General features: G+C 38.9%; 2 long non-coding RNA genes across 5 annotated transcripts; one reads left to right on the top strand and one right to left on the bottom strand.

Moving 5' to 3' along the window:
• The first annotated feature begins 311 nt into the window (after positions 1-311).
• Positions 312-1,737, top strand: LOC113029680 (uncharacterized). Of its 2 annotated transcripts, XR_003273467.1 has the most exons (4): positions 312-463; positions 717-754; positions 930-1,045; positions 1,188-1,737. It is a non-coding gene; the product is annotated as an uncharacterized LOC113029680 (long non-coding RNA). The 2 variants fall into 2 exon arrangements; XR_003273466.1 differs by lacking the exons at positions 312-463; positions 717-754 and adding an exon at positions 761-824.
• A 3,205-nt stretch (positions 1,738-4,942) lies between these two features.
• LOC113029213 (uncharacterized) lies at positions 4,943-8,744 on the bottom strand. 3 transcript variants are annotated; one of them, XR_003273360.1, is made up of 5 exons: positions 8,714-8,744; positions 7,528-7,639; positions 6,645-6,802; positions 6,161-6,218; positions 4,943-5,224 (listed from the first exon to the last, which is right to left on the bottom strand). It is a non-coding gene; the product is annotated as an uncharacterized LOC113029213 (long non-coding RNA). The 3 variants fall into 3 exon arrangements; XR_003273359.1 differs by lacking the exon at positions 8,714-8,744 and having other exon boundaries at positions 7,528-7,694; XR_003273361.1 differs by lacking the exon at positions 8,714-8,744 and having other exon boundaries at positions 7,535-7,694.
• Between the last annotated feature and the right edge of the window lie 7,272 nt (positions 8,745-16,016).

Below are 16,016 nucleotides of genomic sequence, written 5' to 3'. Positions count from 1 at the left end.
TCAGTTGCAATTGTTAAATGAAAAAAAATATATATATATTCTTATAATTTAGCAAACTAATTTATCAAAAAATATATATATATACATATATCTGTAGTAGTTTTAATGAATTAATTTGACACCTGTATTGAAAATACCATATTGTATTCATACAGAATCAGTATGGTATCATTGTTTGTCTGTTCACTGATTGTTGAAGCTAAGAGCTACTTTGATCTGTTTAGATCTAGATCTAAAGTATCCAAAGTTGAGCTCTGATGTTTCTTCACCCCTGTGTGTGATATGTGATTTCCTACATGCTGGCAGAGCGGCAGTTTGTGCTCACAGATGGTGACGGTGTGGAGAGACGGTGGTGTTTCCTCAGAAGAACCAGCAGAGTCACAAAGGACACCAGTCCATCTCACCACCTTGACTTGCTGACTGATGTTCGTCTACACTGCACAGAGGAAATCAGCTGACCGAGGTTTGTCCAGTGACGTGTTTATGAAATGTATATTTGTTTTATGCTTACAGATATGTTTTTCTTGACAGAGGCTCTGCAGAGGTTAGACAAAGCAGAGAAAACATGTGCTTTACATTTTACTGTGATTTATTGAGATATTTGTTGCCTGATGTTCAGCAGGAATGGAGAAATAGAATCAAAGGGAGATGTTTTTGCTGTTTTTGTAATGATGTAAGTAAATCTTCAATATTATTTATTTGCTTGGTTTTATTAGGAGTGTTTCAGAGTGAGGGGGGAGGAGTCATCATCCAGGTAAAGTGACGTAGATCAGTGGATACACTTGTCTCCCCTTTAAAGGAGACGATCCAAGTCATCCTTAAATGTTAGTGCTTTCAAATACACAAACATTTTTAAAGGACAAAAATGAACATCCAACTTTGACTGTAATACAAAATAAATCTTTGCATGTGTGTTTTCAAACTCTCAGATGGGCAGCATATCAGTCTTGGACTGTCTAACCTGCAGCACTGAATGACCACCACACATGAGCATGTTCCTGCAACATTCAGCATCTGATCCTTCATCTGTGTGCTTCTGCTTTTGGTAAGTAGAGTTACCCAACTCCAGTAACTCTAAACACATGCCATCCATTTCTAACGGCCTGGTTACTTCCTGTCAGTTACTTTAGAAACCATGTGGTCACCTGACCTAACACTGTTTCTTCTTCTTCCCCTTAATGTTCAAGTGTCACATGTCAAACAGCTGGAGAGGAAACTACACCAGCGTACTGAGATGTTTCACCAACACGTGCCAGATGCTGTTCCTTCATGGTGACATCACCAGAGACAGCCCCGCCCACCTCAGGACCTCGCCATTGATCATGATGATTATAATGATGACAGCGAGCGGAACTAAGACTGTAAAAATCCACGACCAGAATGTTTCTTTCTAATTATGAACGAATAGTGAGAGCCTCTTTCTGTGTTTTGTCTGTTTTGGGTTTTTACCTCATTTGTTACTAACAAAGTTCACAAGCTCACACAGTTTACATTCTGTATGTTTCCATCTTTACCAGACACACTCTAACTGCATTTAAGAAAATAATCCTTAAAAATCGTCGTTTTTCTCTTTTGTAATTGATGATAATTCAGTGAATATACTGCGCTGCTTCCTTCTATTGCATCACACATTGCTTTAAGTTTTTCAGTGTCCAGTTATTTTTTACTGCTGTTTGAATTCTCTGTATGTTTGACCCTGTAGACTGATGGACTGCTTGTCTTCCTGTTTGTTACCGCCGCCTGTTTTTTAATAAAGATTTGGATTTCTGACTTCAACACAGCCTCTGCGTGTCCTCCCTTTGTGTCCTCTTCCTCTGTGAATGTGTTGCATGTGTCACAGATTCATTTTATTAACAGCTCTCCCACAGTGAGTTGCATCAGCATTCATTCACAGCACATTTCAGAAGGATTCAGATTAATACAGTGATCTTACAGTCAGAATGATCCTGACAGAGTGCCACTGTAAATGATCTTTCATCAGGTCAATTTTAAAGTTCAGTATTTCAAAGCAGGAGTTATGAAGAATCATGCTGGCATTAGGACTAATAATATGTACTTACAAAGTCAAAGTTTTTTAATTATGCTAGAATATTGGAAGACAATCAACTTTGTGTTTTCGGCATATTAATTATTCTGAAATAGAGACGTGACCCTCACTGTACAGAAGCACTAAACAACTGACAATCTAACAGACATCATTGGCCTGAGCTGTCATGCACAGTGAGTCTGATCCTTTGCTGTGAGAGTCTGACAAGCATGTTTCTGGTCAGTTTGGAAGAAATAATATCACAATGTTGATCTTTTTTTCAATATTCCTTCTCTTTTAAACTGTGATCAAAGGTACTTATGTTCACAGCATGTAATAATACTGACAGTCCAGGGCATTGTGGTCTGTTGAGCTAGGGTTAGGGTTAGGGTTAGCAATTCAGACATATGTAATCAATATTAAACGTCTCTGACGTGGGCCACTGTCCGCAGTGTTGGGAAATCCATACCAGGCTGGAACGAGTCAAGGTAGGTGAGCATCCACGAGAAGACACAGCAGATGCATCCTACTAATACTGACAGGACCAGGAGACTCCAGAAACCGAGCATCTTCTCTTCAGTGCCATCCTCTCCTGTCACCCTCTCTGCCCGCAGCTCTTTGAGTATGGGGTAGATAAGGGCGCAGAGAAACCCTTATTACTAATTTGCATTATAATTCAATTTCCATGAAATATTCATATTCAGTATCGGTCCTTTTATATTATAACCACGTATCCACCCAGGCTCATGGTGGGGCAGGGCTCTGTCCTGGGATGCTTGAGTACAAGGTAATGTACACCTGACCAGGTACCCAGTCTGTCAGAATTGTTTTCAATATTTGGTTCAAAAACATGAGTGACAACAAAAATCCAACTAGGATTCTTGCATATGATGAATGAAGTCTGTCTTTGACTGTATTGTCCAGCTGATCCATCAAACCCCCAGCAGGTGAACCTTATTCATGACATAACACGGCAACAATGTAAAAAATGAAACAGCAACAGTCTAAATGTAAAGTGCATTCTAAAGTCCTCTTCAATAAATCATATGCAAAGAGTCATTCAGGACTGTAAAACGTGAACTACAGAACCCAGAGTCTTCATCATTAAATCTCTGGTTGCTTCATTTTTCTATCCTATATCAGATACTTTAAGGTTAGGTTAGGTAAACTTGCATTCTCATGGTGAGGCAAAGTGCTTTATGTGTGTGCGTGTCATGAACGGCTATAAAAGGCCTATAATTAAAGGCAAGGCAAGGCAAGGCAAGTTTATTTGTATAGCACAATTCAACAACAAGGTGATTCAAAGTGCTTTACAGAGACATTAGAAACAAGAACAAATAAAAAGCATGATTTAAAATTGAATAAAACAAGCAAATAAACTAACTAACTAGTTAACAAACAAACAAACAAACAAACAACAGTATATAAAATCAAAACAGATAAAATCAGAACAGTAGATAAAATCAGTAGTTAAATGTAAGTTTTGAAATTTAAGCTTAAAGTGTGGATTTGGTGCTTTATTCAAATGCAGCTGAGAACAGGTGAGTCTTCAACCTGGATTTAAATAAACTGAGTGTTTCAGCTGATCTGAGGCTTTCTGGGAGTTTGTTCCAGATATAAGGAGCATAAAAGCTGAATGCAGCTTCTCCGTGTCTGGTTCTGACTCTGGGAACTGATAAAAGACCGGATCCAGATGACCTGAGGGATCTGGATGGTTCATACTGGGTCAGGAGGTCATTGATGTATTTTGGTCCTAAACCATTCAGAGATTTATAGGCCAGCATCAGAACTTTAAAGTCTATCCTCTGACGGACAGGCAGCCAGTGTAAGGACCTCAGAGCTGGACTGATGTGGTCCACTTTTTTGGTCTTAGTGAGGACTCGAGCAGCAGAGTTCTGAATGAGCTGTAGTTGTCTGACTGATTTTTTAGGTAGACCTGTAAAGATGCTGTTACAGTAATCAAGCCTACTAAAGATGAATGCATGGACTAGTTTTTCCAGGTCCTGTTGAGACATCAGATCTTTTATCCTTGATATATTCTTGAGGTGATAGTAAGCTGACTTTGTTATTGTCTTAATGTGTTTTTCTAAGTTTAGGTCTGCATCCATCACTACACCCAAATTTCTCGCCTGGTTTGTGGTTTTTAGATGTATAGATTGAAGTTCTCTGGTGACCTGTAATCGTTTTTCTTTGGCGCCAAAGAACAAAGCGGGGTTTGAGTTCGAGTTGCGGCAGACTGTCACTACTTGTAAATGGAATGCAGCCTCCCTACGGCGGACAGCTAATAACAGGAATCGGACGCGGTCCACCCAAGTCCACAGCAACCACCATAGCAACCGCCTAGCATGACCTTAAAAACATATTCTGTCTTCATAACTATCAAAAATGTGAAATGATTTGCAAAGTGTTTAAGTGTTACAGCTGCAGAGAGCTATGGCGGTATCTTTGGAAGCTGTTTACATAGCTAATAATATACGATGTAACCATGGAGACAGTCAGTCACGTGAGCTAGCGGTGCATGTTTACTACAGTGAATAAGGTGATTGCGTCCACACGCTGCAGGGGGTAAAGACATTACTTCAATATTGTTTTATACTGATATATATATTTGCCTTCTGTTGACCATCACCTCAGGTTCACCATTACAGTTTCAGATTACAGATGCACACTGTCTAAACACATTCAAAAACTCATGTCTCAGAAATAAGCACAGCTGTTCATGTTTGTCATTAGAGTTTTATTTGTAAGAAAATTATGAACTTCATATTGTGCATTAAATAAAAGAACATTTCACAACTCTGAGTCAACAGAAACAGGTAACAGAAATGTCTCTAATGTGTACAGTGTAGTGTAAGCATTAAAAGATCATAAAGGAAAAACTAACATTTATGTGAAACTAATTGTAATAAAAAAATGAGCAGGTGCTTTATAGATTTAAAAGAAAGAATCTGAAAACAACACTTTTTTGGTCTAAGTGATCAAAGTAGAAAACAGAACTGATGTTCAAGAACAAACCGTAGCTGCACTAATATTACACATCTCCATTGTTGTGGTGAACAGACATGTTGCTTTTAAAACCACATGCAGTGTGTGACCGTGACTGTTCACTGAGACCATGAACGCCACTTTGCTGAAGCCTTCGCCTTCTTCTTCTTCTTCTAAATTGGAAGCAGAAGGAGCACGAGCTGCTTTGATCTACTGAAATGAAAAAGCAGAACATCTGAGCTGAAACCAGTCAGCTGAAATCATTAAGACAGGAACAAATTCAATGCAGTGTCTCAAGTGGCTTAGCCTGTTACAACTGTTGATACAAGCTAAATACGGTTAACACACAGTGTCAGGGAGCTCCAGTGTGGGAACTAGTGGCTTTAGGTTTGTAGTCATTTAACTTTCATCCATTCATTCATTTAATTCAGGAGGAAGAAATGTCAGGTTGGTGCAGGCTGGTTACATGCATTTGGTCCCATGCTGTCTTTAATTAAATGACTTGGTTCATTTTATGGCTGGGCTGTATGTGGGGTTATATCATGTTATTTGGGCAGGAGGACCTGTCCCCTGTTAGACTTATAAAGTTTCTCCATAAGTAGAGTTTCTAACTCTTCTAGCACATCTGTGGCTGACAGCTTTTTGGTGGCTCTTTTTACCCCACACTGGTTGTGAGTGTGTAAATAGCCCCACTAGTTCTTTTGGGTTGCAGTTAACTTGGGAGGACGAGGTAGGTCTGCCATGACTAGATGAATAACAATTATCTGGGATACATAAATTTCATAATGCATGAATATATCTCTATAAACCTGCCTGAGGGCTGCCATTTTTACATTCAGTTATTTCTCTGTTGAATCTAAATAATGAATGTGTTACAGTTAAACTGACACTGATCAGTGTAAATGGCTCATTGGGACACAGAAACCTTTAAATTAAACCTGATATCGAGTGTCAAACCATATCAAAGCTGTAAAAGCTGTTTACAGTCATAATTTATAAAACTATGATTGTAAATAAATTCAAACAAGTGAGCTTTTCTCTTTGTGCTGAATATCAACACTGTGATTTCTTAGACTGTAAGCTTTACTTTAGCACAACCACTTGTAGAAGCCGTCACTCCAAATGTCTTTGATAACAAGAAAAAAATACCTTTTCAGTACACGGCCTGAAGTTCTTCTCTGACATCTTCTGCCATCGGCTTTGTCTGCTGGTTTGAGGACAATAAACCACAAAAAAGATGATTTAGTCACTTTGTCTGCATCATGCAGCTCGAATGTGTCGTGTAACGATGTTGAATAGCCGTCGTTATCCCTCTGCTGCGTCAGTAGGATTGTACTGTACAGCATCTCATTGATATGTGAGGAATGCTAATGTAACACGATAACAGACTTACATCATTAAAATATAAGGAGCAGGAGATATTTAGATATTTTTATATTTATATTACATTTTATAGCTGACGGATATTACTAAATAGATAGAATTTACTAAATAGCTGGATGAAGATGAAAAATATGTCTATAATAACAAATGACCATGAGAGCCAGTAGAATTAATTCAACTGGACACTCGAAAGACATCCTTAAATGCTCTTTAAGTGGCAGAACAAACGAACAAACAGTTAATTGCTTACTTGAGATGAAATCTGCTCAGCTACTTTGAAAACAGCTTCTAACTGGTTCCTCCTTTAACAGGATGACTGCTCAGGGGTAAGGCCATCATGCAATCCAGCAACCTTTATGGTTCTGCTTTGATTCACCAGGAACTATTAGGGAAACCTTCCAGCGCCTCCTGTGAAAGACGCAGGCATAAACACACAAACATTTATTAACATGTTCCACAGTGTTCCAGTTTGATTTTCTCATCCTGTGGACAACAACGTACATGGATGCAGGTTTATTGTTAACTTTTGTAAGGTTTATTTAATGAACATATCCAGCTGCAGCTCCACTGTGATCCTGAGCTGGATAAGCACTTAAGAAAATGTGTCAATAAATGGACATACATCAACTTACTATATTTATCCAAACAGACGGGACCAATAATGCTTCACTGAGTCAGAGACTTTAATGTCTCTTCTATGTAAGAATGTCTCGTGCTGATATACCTGCAAACTTGACAACAAAGGTTTTTCAGACTGCATGTAGCTGTCCTCTATGTCAGCTCACACATTTACATTTATGTCACACTTATTTCTGCTTTCCCATTTTATAATTATTACTTACATTTTGATTAGATACCTTGAGTTTGTAAATGATCAGATTACATAATTGGAATACAATGTATCCAATTCAGGGTTGCGGGAGGATGAAGCCTATCCCAGCTGATACAGGACAAAGACAGGCTGCCAGTTTATTGCAGGGCTAATACAATATGTGTAACAGAAAATCCACTTAAATGTTTGATATTTCTTATAATAATCATAATTATGACTATTATTTAAAGGTTTCTTTAAATAATACATTTTGATTTTTATAACCTCTAAAATATAAACCTGAGCTGTTTCAGATTCTGACCTCTGACCTCAGTGACCTGGCTGTGTCCTCACTGCAGCTCCCTCTTGGAAGTACGTCTGCTTCTTGTCTACCCCCAGTGATGACCGCCTGCCCTTGATATCACGTACTGTACCTGAGGAACAAAAAAGGACAAACACTTGCCTTCATTTAAGAAGTACATTCATACAGAGGTAATCTATGGAAACACACTAGTTCACCCTTTGGGAGAAATCAGTTCCTGTGAAACATTTCTGTAAATGAACATCATGTGGAGAATGAATGAAATGAGTTCTTCCGGTGACTCAGCAGTCCCACACTGACAAATGACATCTAGTTAAACTATTAAGCATATTTGCTCTTCTGAAATCTGTGTTAAACAACAACAAACATAAATTAGTAACAAAAATACAGCTGAGTAGAGGCTTTACAAACCACCAGCAGCCATAATGCTAAGTTTTAATCTTCAAATGTTTCTGAGCCGTCTTCAACCTGCTTTTAACACATTAAAGTCCCACAGTCAATGCAGCCTGACTCAATCCTAGATGTTCAGCACACAGAGACACAGAGGTGCCGTTTAAAGTTTAGTGTTAACCTGAGTCACTGATCATTTGCAGTATTACAGAGTCTGGCAGTCTTTGCATGATGTCCACGTCACTGTACGTTTCTAGCTGACTCTCAGGTGTGACAGGTGTGCCAGCAGGAAAGAGTAATAATAACCTGCATCCTGAGGTTTGTCATGCAGGATTAAAGGAGCCAGGCTTTGTTCACACAGCTAGGATTGTATTTTACACTGACCCTGGGTCAGTATAAGTATCATACAGTTTAAACGAAGCACTGAAACTTGCACATATTTATTACAGATGCACTGAAGCTAATCGAGATATTTGCTGTCAATCTGTGGCTGCGATTAAACACTTTACTGGAAACTTTATTAACTAGTAACTTCATCAGTCATGACAGAAGCTAATATTTCTGTGCTAACATCGTTTAACCAGTAACAGCTTTACTCCAATATAAGCTAACGTTTACACCGTAACTTTAAGCTAGCACCATAAAGACGGTAAAACACGTAATAACATCTACAAATGCATCTTAAAGCTGTTATATTAGCACTCGGTGTATTACTAACATAACCACATTAACATTACTGACACTCGCTGACTTTTAATAGTCATTCTATAAATGCTGTCCGTTTAAATGGTCTTACCTGTAAACACTGCTGTATCCACCGGATTCCAGCCAGAGTGGATTCTGGAGTCTTCCACGCTCCTGTTAGTGATCCTCCATCTGGATGGATGAGAACAACCTTCTGAACAATCTAGCAGGAGATGGCCCATATCTATGGGACTGGTTTGTGCTAATGACGCCCATTGTATGGACTGATAACAGCCGAAGCGGGTGAATAAAGTCACCCAGTAGCTAGCTGTGCCATTACCCAGCATACATCACTCCCTCCGTAAATGCAATAAACCATACAAAAGTATTATTCTACCTGTTTTTCAGGTAGTTGTTTACATTATATAATTTATTGTGTTCTGTATATGTCACTACAATGTGATTTGGAAAATGTCTAAATATACCGACAAAAGGCACTTCCGCGGCAATCTCTTCAATCGGAGGACCCTTCACGTCAATTCCCGACGCGAGAGGGGTACCCTGCGCGTCCATAAGTGCAGCAGAGGGAGCCTGACCATGCGTCACACGTTTGACGAGTTGGGAGTGAGAACGTGTTGGATAATCAGTGGTCTTGTATGTCTTCCATTTTCTGATGATTGCTCCCACAGTTGATTTTTTCACACCAAGCTGCTTGCCTATTGTAGATTCACTCTTCCCAGTCTGGTGCAGGTCTACAATACTTTTCCTGGTGTCCTTCGAAAGCTCTTTGGTCTTGGCCATGGCGGAGTTTGGAGTCTGACTGTTTGAGGCTGTGGACAGGTGTCTTTTATACAGATGATGAGTTCAAACAGGTGCCATTCATACAGGTAACGAGTGGGGGACAGAAAAGCTTCTTGCAGAGGACGTTACAGGTCTGTGAGAGCTAGAGATTTTCCTTGTTTGAGGTGACCAAATACTTATTTTCCACCCTAATTTATGAATAAATTCTTTACAAATCCTACCATGTGAATTCATGGATTTTTTTTTTTTCACATTCTGTCTCTCACAGTTGAAGTGTACCTCTGGTGCACATTACTGACCTCTGTCATCATTTTAAGTGGGGGAACTTTCACAAACGGTGGCTGACTAAATACTTTTTTGCCCCACTGTATATATTGGAGGTGACAGTACTGCACATACGTAGTTATTATGTGCCATTTATGAGTTACATGTCTCAGAATTCTGACTTCTTTCTGTGTAATTTGCAATGAATATACATTTATTCTCCTTTTTTTTAGTGGCAGAAAAAACCTTCCATCATCAGTCTGTTGTACAATCAACTTACATCCACAATGTATACAACCATGATTGAATCAGTGAACGAACAAATTAAACCACAGATATAATATATGGACATACTGTAAACATATGCATGCTTGTGCATTGAATTTAATAATTTTCTCTCCTCGTATGACCTATGTGTGTGAGTGAGATTGATTTTATGTGTGAACCTAACCAAATATTAGTACATCTCATTTCAGACCTTTTTCTTGTAAAATGAAGTGATCAATAAACTATTGGGCACTCTTAATTTGAAAGTTCAGCCACAGCTGACCAGATATTATCAGCCCATCTCCCATTTCCCCACTGGGAAGTTAGTCAAGGTGCTGTTGTGAGACTCATTTCATGGCTGCACATTAACTCGACCGTCCTGGACTGTAGCTGGTGATGGCACTCTTTGATATGCTGTGATGATCTTCCAGTTGAAGGGTCACTCCAACTAGAACCTGAAGCTGGCTAAAAACAGTTTCATGCACAGCTACACTGTTTACTTACTAAGCCTGCAGAGTAGATGACAGAGTACTGTCTCAAACTGCAGTCTAAGATGAGTCTGTCAAAGCGATGGGAAACTCAGTCTAGAGGCATTCGAAAAATCCTTTATTAGTCTATTCAAGAAAACGTGGGTGGCGGTCGTTTCGCATGCACCCTGTTAAAGCTTTAAGAGTATTATTTTATTAGTTTTCCTTTCTCTGGACATTGGCTTTGGGCCCAGTTGCAGACTCCCTGGCCTTATTTTACACCTGTGTGCACTGTAAACTTCATTTTTCCATGCTATCAGGGTGTCTGATAGCACGGATATAGATAGCATTTGCCTGTCTTAGAATAATCTGCCTTATACTTAATTAATATTATTAATGTATGCTTCTGCAGGAATTGTCAGACAGCCGATTAGGTCCAGATTATGGTTAAACAAAGGCACCAGATTGGCATATATCTGCCGCTGGTACTCGAATGAAAGGAATGCTAACCTGAAACCAATTAAGCTTTTCACCAGTATGACTGTCTTCCCTCTGGGGGTCTTTCCTAATTGCTAAGGCGCCACTCTTTTTTTAATCTCCCTTTTTATCTCTATATTGCAATGCTAGTGTTAATTTGCTGGAAGTGCAGTTGATTAATGAATGACTTTAATCAGGATTTGAAATCACGAGGCGCTCTCCTAGATGCTGGTGATCACTGAAAACCTAAAACCCGTCACTACTATATGCGCATTCTCTTTTACTGAATGATTTTTCTTTGATTAGTAAAAAAAAAAAAAAAAATCAAGGATAAATCAATGGGAATATTTCTTTCAAGCTGCGACTGTGAAATCCGAGTTTAAAAGACAGAAACGATATATAGCAAGTGATATTAAAACCCAGTGGTGTCATTATTGGAGGGTACCGAGATAAACGGTGTCTCTGATTCTTGAGCGAGTGGAATCCTTGGCTATCAGATACAATAAAAAAAAAAAAAAAAAGACTGTAGGAAGAGGCAGTTAAGCTTCATGTCATAATCCTTCCGATCTCAAATCCAAAGTGTGATTTTCTTCCTCAGTCTCCCAGAATTTCCTCTCAGAAATTACCATTTACCAATTACACGGTGTCAGGAGTGATTCATATCTCTTTAATGAGAAATGACAGTAGATAGTGGAGAGCCACCTCGGGTTTGATTTCATTCTCAGTGGGATGGGATGATCTGTTGACAGAACTACCCAGCAGACAGAAACAGTGGCAGAGGAAGCCGTCAGCAGTCTTTCAGTCATGTCCTCAATGCAACGAAGAGCAAGAGGCCACTCAAGGCAGGTGGAGGAAAGCTTTCAATCACTTATTCCTAACCTTGACTTTTTTGAACTACTAGAGGGGTGGCCACTGCAATTAACATTGTTAAACCTGTGTCCAAGCATTGCATTCCAAATCATGGTTAAGGTTATACTCTTATCAAGTCATTTTCAGGCCTGATAAGAGCAAAATGTTCCTGTCTGAAATTCTGGGGGTTTCTACAATAAGTGTTAATTTTTTTGCAATAAGAAAACATGGCAAACAGCATTTGGGGTCAAAATGCCGCGATACAAGATTTTAACAAAAGGCAAGTCACTTGTTATGGAAAGTAACAAAACAGGTAAACCAAAATAAATGAACTGACCATGAAAAACCTAGACTGGGAAAGCTAAATACCTAACCAACTGAAAGCCTGGAACACTGGGAATACTTGGAGACATATTGGAAATATCAAGAGAAGATGGAGAAACAAGGAGGGATAAACATATGGACCAACAAAGGACTGAGGAGGACAGAGACAATATATATACACTGAGAGATGACAAGGTAAGTGGAAACCTTGGGGAACACAGCAGGAGCAAATGACATGTTCCTATGGGACGAGACAGGTGAAGCAAATTTGAACACACTAAAAGCAAGATGAGAGACTGTCAAAATAAAACAGGAAGTACAACACTGAGACCAAGACTAGTTTAAATCAGTATTTCTTTTTATGAAGAAAGAGTTTGTAAGTAAACTAATTCAATTTAGATTAACTGAATTTTATTGTGCAAGTTCACATTAAAAATGATAAAAAAGTAACGATGAAAACTGATAAAAACCCTGAAAACCATAAATTTCACAACTCTTGCGGCACAGAACCAAATGACTCACAGACCGGTACCGGTCCGTGGCCTGGTTGTTGGGGACTGCTATCCTACAGTATTTGCAACATCCCATATTAGCAAATACGGGATGTTGTGATTGTTGGGTTTTCTTGCAAATACTGTAGGACAGCGGTCCACTTGGTAATAAGAGGAAGAAAGAACTCCCTTTTAACAGGAAGAGGCCTTCAGCAGAACCAGGCTCAGGGAATGGCAGTCAACCAGTTGGAAAACTAGCAGAGAAGGAGAGTAAGACCAGATTGAAACTGAAAAAATTAATGATAGAAAGTTTAAGTATTCATGGTGAGTGAAAAAAAATGTTCCATAATTTCATGTCTAATACTTTTTTTTCTTTCTGTCTATTTCTCTTTGTTTTGGAAGAGTCGAGCAGGCCGTTCACTAGCCCTCATCTAACACCGAGGCAATTTTAAAATAATTTCAGGCCGAGTCTTGATACAGATATTGGATACTCTTTGACTGAATGCTGTGATATGTTTTTGAACTCCTAGGGTTGGTGTTGATATTGATATTCAGTCCACCAAACTCTACTCTGATAGATCACAGGTCAATGGAAAATAATACTTTTTGGAACCTTGGGGAGGGCAAGAACTGCCATCCAGGAAAATAAAGCTTTAAAGTCGTTGCCAGTAAAATTCTGGTCAAGAGCACAACTTCTTGCGTTCCCGGGAAAATTTTCTGTGTCATTTGACACCTAATCGGCAGGACAACAATCACACAACACCTGATGTCTATGTGTATTGGTGATATTGTTGAGAGAGGCTGGTGAAACAAGCTGTTTAACCCTGATTTATCAGGGTTAACCTGGCTGATTTATCAGTAAATTGACCAACACTAACAAAGTTGTTTCCAGACCCAGTCAGAGGTAAGAGCTGCAGGGGTTATAAATGCAGCCATTCACATCATAAAAAGACTTGGTGCAACAGCAGTCTAAACTGTGCCCCCCTGCAGACCTCCACGTGAACATCTCAGAGGAACGATGTACTTTTTTCCCCTATGTTTGTGTGCATGTGTGTGAATCAGTGTGTAAATTTAAACCAATTCTGCAGAACTGACTCCTGCCGTGCGGTCTAACCTTGACTCCTGATTGCTAAAATCAGTTTTTTTTCTGTGGCTAGACGGACACACAGCTTGCTCACTTATATGAACTTTACTTCTCTTTGATTCCTCTGTTTTTAGAAATACCTAGAAAACAGCCATAAAAGCTGGAGTTGATTATTATTTTTGAAAATTCTCACAAATGTTTTTGCCAAGGGCAAATATAAAAAGAACAGGATTGGTGATGTGCAATAAATCAGTCCTCATATTGCAGGTTCTGTTTGCTTTTTTGGTTTAGTTTTTAAGTTTTGGATTTATAGTCTGAAAATGCCTTTTATATTATATTGGGAAATGTTTTTATTACAAAATTACATACATTCCAACAAAGTGACAAACTTAAATAAGAAAAATACAGTTAGTCTCCATTTATTTTATTTTCATTAACTTGCTGATTTATCAAAAAGTTATAAAAGTTAAAAGCTAATTAATCAAAGTACAAAGTAACTTCCCCAAATGTTGTTTGTTTTAGAACCAATAACTGAAACTATACAGTTTAGGAAACATTTAGTTTTTGAAGATTTAAGTCTAACTTTACTTTGTGTACAAAGAGGTTCGAAAAGCTGTCCTTATATAATGTTCATATAAGTAACTTCACTGCAAAGCTCATACGTGTATTGAAAAAATGGGGTGGAGGAGGAAGCATAGATAAATGAGACTGTGGCGGTCTCCAGGATGACAGATTTTCTGGGGATCTTGGTGTATTTGCTGGCTGAGAACAGTTTGTGCTGCTAGCCAGGAGTGTGCATCAGCATGGCATTGCTGATTGGTGTCTTAGTAGTGTGAATTCTAGCTGTGGCAACGAGCTATCTAGGCATGATCTCAAATACTGACTACACCAGTTGCACCCGTTGCCATGACAACCATGCAATGAAATGGAGCACTATGCGTTAGTGAAGTGGCTATCTAACATGAGAATTTGACAGTACTTGACCATATGGTTCTTAGTTGCATTGTGTTTGTTGCTTGGAATCATGCTGATTGGTCCAGTAAGGAAACTATGAACTATAAAGAGAACTTTTATTTAGCCTTTCCTTTTAGCAGACTGTTTTGACTGAAATACTTTGTGAAAGCTTATGAAAGCAGTTTATGAAACTAATATACATTCTGTATTTACAAGTACACTAACTAACTTGTCAATTACCTTGCTGTTAATGGATTGCATTGCAGGTGTATGATCCATCTTAGCTAGTACTGAATTGGACCCCCTTTTCCTTCAGAACTGGCTTAATTCTTTGTGGCATAGATGCAACAACTGGAAACATTCGTCAGAGATTTTGATCCGCATTGAGGCAGAGCCTTCAGTTTTCAGGCGCCTCTTCCAGTTTGGATTCAGGAGAGAGACACTATCTCTACTTTTAAGATTAGGCTTAAAAAAATCCTTTTTGCTAAAGCATATATAGGGCTGGATCAGGTGACCCTGAATCCTCCCTTAGTTATACTGCTGGACATTATGAACAATGCTGGGCATCCTCTGCACACGGCCATAAACAATCAGAAGAGTCTGTTCAGTGACAGGTTGCTTCTCCCCAAGACAAGAACTAACAGACTGAAAAACTCCTTTGTCCCACACGCCATCAGACTGTTTAACTCCTCTCTGGAGGGGAGAGGGAGGGGAAACAGGAGGACAAAGGAGGGGGGAACAACTAAGCTGTAGTGCCTCTTCACCTCACTGTACAATACCTTGTGCAATACTTTTTGTAAATAGTCAACAGTGCAATAGACTCAATACTTGAAATGTGCAATTCACTTGTATTTTTATTTTTTATTCCTATTTATTCTATTTATCCCCTTTGTATATTTTATTTATATTTGTCTCCGTATTTATATATATGTCTGTGCTTTTTTTTTTTGGAAGTCGAATTTCCCAGAGGAACCCACCCGAGGGATTAATAAAGTTCTATCTTATCTTATCTTATCTTATCTTATCTTATCTTATCTTATCTTATCTTATCTTATCTTATCTTATCTTATCTTATCAATAGGTGTAGGCTGTTGGGGGAGTATTTCTTCTTCAGTCACCTTTCTTACTTACTATGTGTAAATAGATCTCTCTGCATTGAATCATACCTGTTATTAAATCTGGCTCTCTTCCACAGCCTGTCTTCCTTCTCTCACCCCAACCGGTCGCAGCAGATGGCCCCGCCCCTCCCTGAGCCTGGTAAAAGGGAGTTTTTCCTTCCCACTGTCGCCAAAGTGCTTGCTCATAGGGGGTCATATAATTGTGGAGTTTGCTCTGCATATATAATTGTAGGGTCCACCTTACAACACAAAGCACCTTGAGGCGACTGTTGTTCTGATTTGGTGCTATAGAAATAAAACTGAATAGAATTGAACTGAA

The sequence above is a fragment of the Astatotilapia calliptera genome, chromosome 9, assembly GCF_900246225.1.
Source record: "Astatotilapia calliptera chromosome 9, fAstCal1.2, whole genome shotgun sequence".
Classification (NCBI taxonomy): Eukaryota; Metazoa; Chordata; class Actinopteri; order Cichliformes; family Cichlidae; genus Astatotilapia; species Astatotilapia calliptera.
The sequence above is the reverse complement of the archived record's forward strand: the minus strand, read 5'-3'. Positions and strand labels throughout refer to the sequence as shown.